A 9,960-nucleotide genomic window follows, 5' to 3' on the forward strand; every position below is an offset into this window, starting at 1 on the left:
TTTAGTTTCGTATAGTCATGTCATTCATGCTCAAGTCCAAGATGTAGGACAACCTATGAAATAAGAATGCATTCCAGCTAGTCTAGTGAGAATCCCAAGGACTGTAAGTAAAGCTCGAGCAAGTGAAAAATACAATCCAGAAAATAACCATTTTCAGACAATATAAGCTAAAGATTAAGCAATAGTACCACTCTGATACCACTTGTTAGAAAATAATAAAGAAATGAGAATAATATGACAATATGAAAATCAAACAAGAACACAAAATTTACGTGGTAAAAATATATATCACGGGTAGAAGAGGAGAATTTATTAATATCAATAATGAAGGATTACAAATTATTGGGTTAAATTTAAGGATTGATTTTTTTACACTTCATATATATAGTGTAAAGAAAGTCTAAGATATGATGGAATTCAACTATAACAAGTTATATATACAATAATGGATTGTTTGGGATAAAATAGTATTAAAAAATCTACAAAAATCATGATCCGACCAAAAATCGAATAAGACTACCACTCAAGCGGCGGTGTTGCGGACATCGAGCGGTGGCTGGCCACTCAAGCAGCCGTCTTACGGAAAGCAAGTGCCAATACACCTATTCTGGACGTTTGAGCTAGAGCTGAGCGAATAGTGAGCATCTGTTCATTGTTTCCTTTTTCTTGTAGATTTCTTCCTCCCTTATTGTAACTTGGACTCCTTCATGTTTTACTCAAGCCCAAAACAAATTCCAAACACCCAATAGAATTCCCAAATTAAATTCCAACTAGGATTTTCAAATAGATTTCAACTAGAATCCCCCAAGTCGACTTCAAAAAGAATTCCCAAATAGCCTTTCAAATAGAAATCAAGTCACACTCAAATTGTAACAAGTAAAAATAAGTCTATCTTTCGTACCTTCTTCACTGTTTCATGTCACTATCCACCTTGTTAAAAAATATTAAGTGAATTAATTCTATTTTCTAGAGGGCCACGTGAAAATTATTTGAAGTATTGCAATAATTCAATTATTGTGGACACAAGTACGTGGAAATGAAACAGATAATAATTATCTGTAAAATCAGATCTTGAGTTAAAAGTTTTAGCAATTTTATAGTTTTATTTGTCGTCCTCTTCAAGGTAAAAATAGTCTAAAATGTCACAACCCATGTCAACATCTCTTTAAACCAGAAAAATGCAAATTATACACATCGAAGTTCTATACAATTGGAATAAATTTCGTTACACTTGTCACAAGTGCAAAGTGTTGGCGTGAGCTGTATATTGGAAAGATTGTAGGAGTAAATAGTGATTATCTTAGAAGGTCAATGATCAGTTTAGGCTTAATTTACGTGTAGTCCCAATATACTCTCAATTTCTAGGCTATATATAGCCTTCCATCTTTGTACACAAGATATTGAACAATGAAAAATAATTGAAATTTCCTACAATCTGTCATGGTATCAGAGTGTCGATCCCCTGCTCGTTGATATCTGTAGACTCCTAATTGAAATCTCTTCACCCTACCACTATCCTGGCCGATGCTGATTCCAATTCAGGTGGACCTCCAATTGCTACCCTGCAATTGAATTACAGTTGCAGTATATAGATATAAATTCTCTTTTGAATTGGTGGCTTTCTAGTTTATTGGCTCAACCCGAAGATGGTATATGTATGAATCAATTGCTTGAAATTGATCTGAATTTTGGTTGTCGATGACACTCGGCCTCATCTGCTGGATCGTGGGAATAATAAGCAGATTGCGGCATATTCTTTTGGTGGCACAATTGCCGTTTGGGTCGACTAGTCTCTCGAAGATTTCGAATTCCTTTTTCCAGTTAGTCGATTGTGTTGCTGTGGCAGTTTCTGGTTACGGGTGGACATTAGTTTCTTCCTGTGGTAAGAAATCACCATTCACGCACAATGAGTTCTTCCTTAGAAGAAGGCTGTTCACTCTTCTGTGTTCTTATTTGGGCCTTTCACAAAGGAGGTAACTTTGATTGGTTTGGGCCTGTTATTTTAAGCCACATTTGTGTTTTGGGCAAATTAATTTGTTTCCTCCTTTCTTGTTGGGCTAAGATCTTTGGTACTTTTTGGTTTGTTAATTGAATTATTATTGGGCTTAAAGTATTCATTTGGGCTGGGTGTACTTAGGTAGGCACCTCTAATTCAGGTATAGCTCTACTCGGGTGTCATAGCAGTAATGATTGCAACACATGGATTCTTGATTCCGGTGCAACTGACCATATGACATTTGATAAACGAGATTTTTGTCAACAAACTCCTCCTCGGCGGACTAGTATTGCCAATGCTAACGGGGTTATCTCTTTGGTAAAAGGGGCTGGCATTGTAATGTTATCACCAGCTTTATCATTATCTAATATCTTACTTGTGCCTTCCCTTTCTCACAAGCTAATATCTGTGAGCCAAATTACCAAAGAGCTCAACTGCACAGTACTTATTTATCCAGAATTTTGTCTTATTCAGGATATTCTCTCGAAGGAGATAATTGGACGTGGTACTAAGAGAGGGGGGCTCTACTATATGGATGACTTCAGCATGGGTCGAGTACATCATGTTGGTCAAACTAGTGGTACCAAGGCGGAACAAATTTGGTTATGGCACTGTCGGTTAGGTCATCCTTCGTTTGGTTATTTGCAGCATTTGTTTCCTACTTTATTTTCAGAACTGTGTGTTTCAGATTTTAAATGTGAGACTTGCATTTTAGCCAAGAGTCATCAAGTACCTTATCCATTACGTATGATTAAAAGTGAAGTTCCATTTGCTTTAGTTTACTCTGATGTGTGGGGGCCTTTCCCGAAGGCTACTTTGTCTGGTTTCCGCTGGTTTGTGATTTTTGTTGATGACTGCACCCGAATGACTTGCCTATATTTATTGAAAAATAAGGATGAAGTCTTTACTGTGTTTCGATCTTTTCATGATATGATTTGAACTCAATTCTCAACTAAGCTTCAAATTCTTAGGTCCGATAATGGTGGTGAGTATGTAAATCAGCAGTTCCGTGAGTATTTTCATCATCACGGACTGATTCATGAAACATCGTGTCCTCAGACACCTCAGCAGAATGGTATTGCTGAGCGAAAGAATCGCCACATTCTTGAGACGACTCGAGCACTCCTACTTGGAGCGCGTGTTCCGAGCTCCTACTGGCCTGATGTCGTTGCTACTGCTGTGCACCTAATCAATCGGATGCCCTCAAAAGTACCCGAGTTTCAGACTCCGCTACAAGCTCTGTCAACCTATGTCACCTTATCCTCGGCATTGATGCTTCCACCTCGAGTCTTTGGGTGTGTTGCATTTGTTCACCTCCACAAAAACCAACGTACGAAGCTTGATCCCTGTACTCTACGATGTCTCTTCTTAGGATATGTTGTCCATCAGAAAGGTTATCGCTGTTATGATCCCACCACTCAACGCACCTATGTGACCATGGATGTCACTTTCCTCGAGACCGATACCTTTTTGTATCCTATATCCAATTCTTCTCTTCAAGGGGAGACACGAGAAGAGTAGCTAAATTGGCTGAGGTTTGACTTGTTTAGTAGCACCGAGAATACAGAAACAACGGCAACAACTAATGCTCAATCGATCGTTGAGGATACAGAAACAGAGGCACCAACTACTAAGTCGACTGTTGAGGAACTTATTACAGAGCCGACTCTTGATATATCTCCTGAAACTGAGATAGTTCCCCCCCACTCCTCAGTACCTAACAACTCGTCTCCTGAGAATATCACCGAAATGAGTTCTCCTACCATACCTCTTATCTTACATAACGAGGTTAACTGTGGTTATGAGATACCTTTCAGGCATAATCGTGGCAAACCACCGAATAGATACTCACCTGAGATCGAGGCACGGAGATCAAATACCCTATTGCTAATTATGTCTCTACAGAGAGACTCTCCGAACCACTAAAGAACTTTATAAATGATCTATCTTCGCACCATATTCCAACAAGTGTTGACGAGGCATTGAAAGATTCGAGATGGGTTCAAGCAATGAAGGAAGAAATTAAGGCACTAATGAAGAACGAGACATAGATCTTTGTTCCTTTGCCTGAAGGACAAAGGACAGTAGGGTGCAAATGGGTATTCTCTATCAAGTACAAAGCTGATGGAGCAGTCGAGCGCTACAAAGCAAGACTAGTAGCAAAAGGCTACACGCAAACATATGGGGTAGATTATTAGGAGACGTTTTCGCCAGTGGCCAAGTTGAATACTATCAGAGTTCTATTATCTCTTGCCGTGAACTTAGACTGGCCATTACATCAATTTGACGTGAAGAATGCATTCCTCCATGGAGATCTTGAGGAGGAGATCTACATGGATGTTCCCTCAGGATATGTGGCAACCTTTGGTAAAGTTGTGTGTAAATTACAGTGAACGCTGTATGGCTTGAAACAATCTCCTCGAGCTTGGTTTGGGCGGCTTAGCCTGGCTATGAAGAAGTATGGTTTCCAACCGAGTAATTCAGATTATACTCTCTTCTTGAAACATCGAGGAAGTAAGATAATAGTCTTAATAGTGTACGTAGATGACATGATTATTACAGGAGATGATCAGGAAGAGATCTCGAGACTTCAAGAACAATTGGTAGCCGAGTTTGAAATGAAAAATTTGGGAGGACTCAAGTATTTTCTAGGGATTGAGGTTGCTAGATCCAAATAAGGTATATATTTTTTTCTCAGTGAAAATATATCCTAGATTTGTTATCATAAGTTGGATTATTGGAATGCAAACCTGCAGACATACCAATAATCCAGAATCACAAACTTGGTGAATATCCTAACCAAGTTCCAACAGATAAATGAAGGTACCAGAAACTGGTCGGGAAGCTCATTTATCTCTCACGTACACGACCTGATATTGCTTATGCCATAAGTGTGGTCAGTCAGTTCATACATCGCCCGAGTGAAGATCATATGAATGTGGTGATCCAAATCCTCAGATACTTAAAGTCCTCCCCTGGAAAAGGACTTATGCTATTAAAGAACAATCATCTAAGGATTGAGCGCTACACAGATGCTGATTGGGTAGGAAATATTTCTGATAGAAAGTCTACCTCGGGGCATTTTACATTTGTTGGAGGGAACTTAGTGACATGGAGAAATAAGAAATAGAAAGTGGTAGCATTATCAAGTGCCGAAGCAGAATTTTGTGGGATAGCCAAGGGTCTCTGCGAACTCCTCTAGTTGAAAAGACTGTTGACAGAAATTGGCTTCACTCCAAACAGTGAGATGGACCTCTTCTGTGACAACAAAGCTGCTATCAATATTTCTCATAATCCCATCCAACATGATCGAAACAAACATGTGGAGGTAGTCGACATTTTATCAAAGAGAACCTTGAAGCCAAGATAATCCGATTCCCATTTGTCAAATCTAAAGATCAGTTGGCAGATATTCTTACCAAAGCCGTGTGTAGCAAGAACTTCCACAACTCACTTGACAAGTTGGGCATTAGAGACCTATATGCACCAACTTGAGGGGAAATGTTGGCGTGAGCTGTATATTGGAAAGATTGTAGGAGTAAAAAGTGACTATGTTAGAGGGTCAATGATCAGTTTAGGCTTAATTTACGTGTAGTCCCAATATAGTCTCAATTTCTAGGCTATATATAGCCTTCCTCTTTGTACACAAGATATTGAACAATGAAAAATAATTGAAATTCCCTACAATCTGTCACAAAGGTCACCATGTCACAGGAATCGGAAGGCCAATCATGTTTACGATTCGCTCTACAATTGTCAAAACGTTAACATGTTCCTCGCATCTTATTGAATAGGATTTGTGATTAGAATACCAAGCACTACTTGGCTAGTTTCCAAGCTAATATAAACTAGACTAGTGACGCGATTTGTGGCATGAAGGCAAAGCTGGGCAAAGATTCATTGATCATTGAGGAAAGACCTATTACTAGGTTGCGAGCGAAGAGGATTAAAGAAGCAATGGGACAACTTGATCAAGCCAAGGTTGACGAAACATTGATCGTGGCAAACAAAGAAACAAGACTCGTGTTGGACTCGGAGAAGAAACACGATGGACCAACTTGATTCAAGCAATAAAGGAGAAGGTGAAATGGGGCCTATGCAACCGCATAGTGCAAGACTACATGCGGCCACATGTAACCAGGCAGAAAAATCTAGTTGAACAGTTGAAGAGTTCTATGTAACCGCATCCAATATAAATATGTGATTGCATAGTTCAAATTGTGCGCGAAATCTTCCAAAATTCGAGAAATCTCCTAATTCGGTTAAAATTCTATATTTTTTGTAATCTTTAGAATTTGATTTCGTTTTAACTAGGTTTAAAAAATCTCATAATTTAGTTAAAACTCTATATTTTTGGTAACTTTTGTAATTTTTAGAATTTGATTTCATTTTAATTAGGTTTACATGAGTTCCTTATACATATAAGTCATTATTTTTATAGTAGAACAATTTTTATACGTACATTTTAAGAGATTATTTTGTGATCATATTTTGTTTTCAATCTTTGTTCTTCGTTGAATTAGTTCTGAACTTATCAAAATTTATTTCTTGTGGCGTCCAAATAATTCGGGTGAAATTCTTAAGTTTTGTGATCACGAGTTAACATATTATCGACGATTGTATTGGTTCTTTAGTTCAATATTTTTGGATCAAACTTTAAACACTAATTCTTAACTTTCTTGGATTTGATTCAATCTTGTGTGGATTTCTTAACTACTATTGCCACGTGGGTCCACATCAGTTAATATCAACGCCTAGGCCCCAAAAATCAAGGTTATACCTTTGTCCTTTTTATTTGAATATTTTATTTTCTTATCTTTTCATTCTTCGCATTCTTTGTCTTTTAAGTCTTTAATACATAAAAATAACAAAAAAATTTCAAAAGTTGTTTGTGTACTAATTTAGCATCCAGATCAGTTTCAGTTTCTTTTGTTGGTATCAGAGTTGAATTTTTGAGCAAAAAATCCAAATTTAAAAAGGAAAAAATTCCAAAAATTGCCAGGAGCATACAATTTCATTTTTTTCAGTAAAAAACAAGAAACAAATAGTGTGTTCAATCAAAATTTTAGAACCACATTCTTGGATTAATGTTAGTTTCCATTGAAAGTGTTAAATTCCTTTGCTTCTTTTCTTTCCTATCTTGAGTCTTCTAAGTTACAATTCCTCACTCATATCCTAGTTTGAATTCTTTGAAAATAAAACTTGATTGAGCTCGAATTAGTTCTTTGAAGAACTTGGAGAAAGCATTGAGTGAAAAAAAAAAAAGAGAGAGAGGCAAGAGTGGTGAGACTAATAGAGGGGGAAAAAAACTAAATTTGAGGGATACACAATCGTATACATGTGAGGCAAATCATACTTTAGATTTAAGATGTCTGACAGAGACGATTCTACTTCAAGTGAGAATAATATCAAGTCAACATGTTGGATGAGGTGATACAATAGTTCGAGAAGTTGTTTGAAGATGTGAGAGACAGATTGGATAAGCAAGAGGTGTAGATGGAAACCCATTGCTTACTAATCTACGTAGGGAACAACCTATAGGAGTTTCCAATGCAAGGAGGCAAGGTAGGTGAAAACTTAGGATGGAGAGTTGTGTTAATTATAAAGCGGGTAGTGACATTGATGATGATGCAGTAGTGGATGCCAAGTTAGGAAGAATGAGAGATAGAGGAGTTGGACATGAAATGAGGGGTAGAGATCTTGTTGAAAATGAAATTGATAGAAGTATGGACAATATCAAGATGACAATTCCTACATTTAAATTAATGAGTAATCTAGAAGCATACTTGAAGTGGGAGAAGAATATAGAGTTGATTCTTGATTGCCACAACTACTCTACGGATAAGAAGGTAAAGATTACGGTAATTGAGTTTACGTATTATGCTATTACTTGGTGGGATCAACTATGTCATCAAAGAGGAGGAATTGTGAGAGGCCTATTATTACATGAGAAGAATTGAAGGTTATCATGAGGAAGATGTTCGTGTCTAATAATTACTATAGCAAGCTTCATAAAAAATTGCAAAGCCTCTATCAAGGTTTTAGAAGTGTAGAAGATTATTATAAGAAGATATAGATTGCTAAAATTAGAGCTAATATTGAGGAGGATAGGAAGGCAACCATGGCCCAGTTTTTAAATGGTCTGAATAGGGAAATAGCTAATGTAATAGAGAGACAATTGAAGAGGAAGGAGATAGTTAGATATCTTTGGGTTCTTCAAGTTCTAATCCTTCTTAAAAATCGAAATGGGATAACAAGGGAGATGGAGTTGTTTTGAGGAGCAAAACTGTACCATGAAGGGAAAAGAGGAAATTGGTAGCAAGGTTATATCCAAGGAAAAATCCTAACCATCTAGGAGTCGAGAAATCAAATATTTTAGATGTTTAGGATTGGGACACTTGCTTTTCATTATCCAAACAAAATAACAATGATTTTGTGAGACAATAGAGAAGTGATGAGTGATAGTGAGAATGACTACGATAACGCATCGAAATTGGAAGAAACTAGTGATGTTGAAAAGGTGGAGCATGCAGTGGGAGAGCTATTGGTTACGCTGCAAGCTCTTGGTACTCAAATTAAAATAGATGACTTGGAGCAACAAAGAGAGAACATATTCCATACGAGGTGCCATATCAAAAACAAGGTATGTAGCATGATTATTGATGGGGATAGGTGTACCAATGTGACTAGCACTACACTTGTTGAAAATTGGGGTTGATCATGTTAAAACATCCTAAGCATTACAAACTGCAACAGTTGAATGAATGTGGAGAGGTTAAGGTGAATAGGAGATTATTAGGAGATTCTCAATGGAGAGATATCATGATGAAGTGATGTGTGATGTAATTCCTAAACATGCTAGGCACATCTTGTTGAGGAGGCAATGACAATATGATAGGAATGTGATGCATGATGGGTACAAAAATAAGTACAGTTTTAGCAAAGATGGAAAATCTATTATTCTTTCATGAACCAGCACAAGTGTATGAAGATCAAATCGAATTGAAAAGTGAGGAAGAAAAAAGATTGAGAGAAATAGAGCAAGAGAAAGGATAGTGATGTGGCTAATAGTGAGAAAAAAAATAATAGAGCCACAAAAGAGGAGAAAAAAAATCTTTCGAGATGAGAGAATAGTCAATAGTGAATTTCTTTGCAAAAGAGAGTCAAAGAGGGCAATAGTTGAGAAGCAACATATAATCTTGTTAGTTTATAAAGAGTCACTCTTTAATCTTGTGGAATCTAACACCCCTTCCTAGTTTGGCTACTTCTTTGTTGCAGGAATTTGAAGACATTATTTAGGAGGACATGCCTAGTGGGTTACAACCCATTCGAGACATTGAATATCAAATTGATTTCATATTTGGAGTAGTAATTCCAAACAAGCTGGCTTACTAAAGTAATCATGAGGAGACAAAGAAACTTTAAAGGCCAGTGGAGGAATTGATGAGTAACGGATATGTGAGGGAAAGTATGAGTCTATGTGCTATTCTAGTGCTACTTGTGCTAAAGAAAGATGTAATCTAGAGAATGTATGTGGATTGATGGCCATCAATAATATAACGGTAAAGTATCATCATCCTATTTTAGGTTTCATGATTTGTTAAATGAACTACACAACTCATGCATATTTAGTAAAATTGATCTTAAAAGTGGTTATTACAAAATTAGAATGAGGGAATGGGATGAATAAAAAAACCGCTTTTAAAACTAAACATGGGTTGTATGAGTGGTTAATCATGCCATTTGAACTTACTAATTTACCTAGCACATTTATGCCATTAATGTATCATGTTTTGTATGCATTTACAGGTAAATTTCTAGTAGTTTACTTAGATGACATCTTGGTATATAGTAAGGACTTAAATGAGCATATAAGGCATTTAAAATGTGTGTTTGTGGTCTTAAGACAAGAACAACTTTACGCTAATGTTAAAAAATGTACATTTGCATGGAAAAGTTATTTT

Source organism: Olea europaea, chromosome 15, assembly GCF_002742605.1.
Source record: "Olea europaea var. sylvestris chromosome 15, O_europaea_v1, whole genome shotgun sequence".
In the NCBI taxonomy this organism is placed as follows: domain Eukaryota; kingdom Viridiplantae; phylum Streptophyta; class Magnoliopsida; order Lamiales; family Oleaceae; genus Olea; species Olea europaea.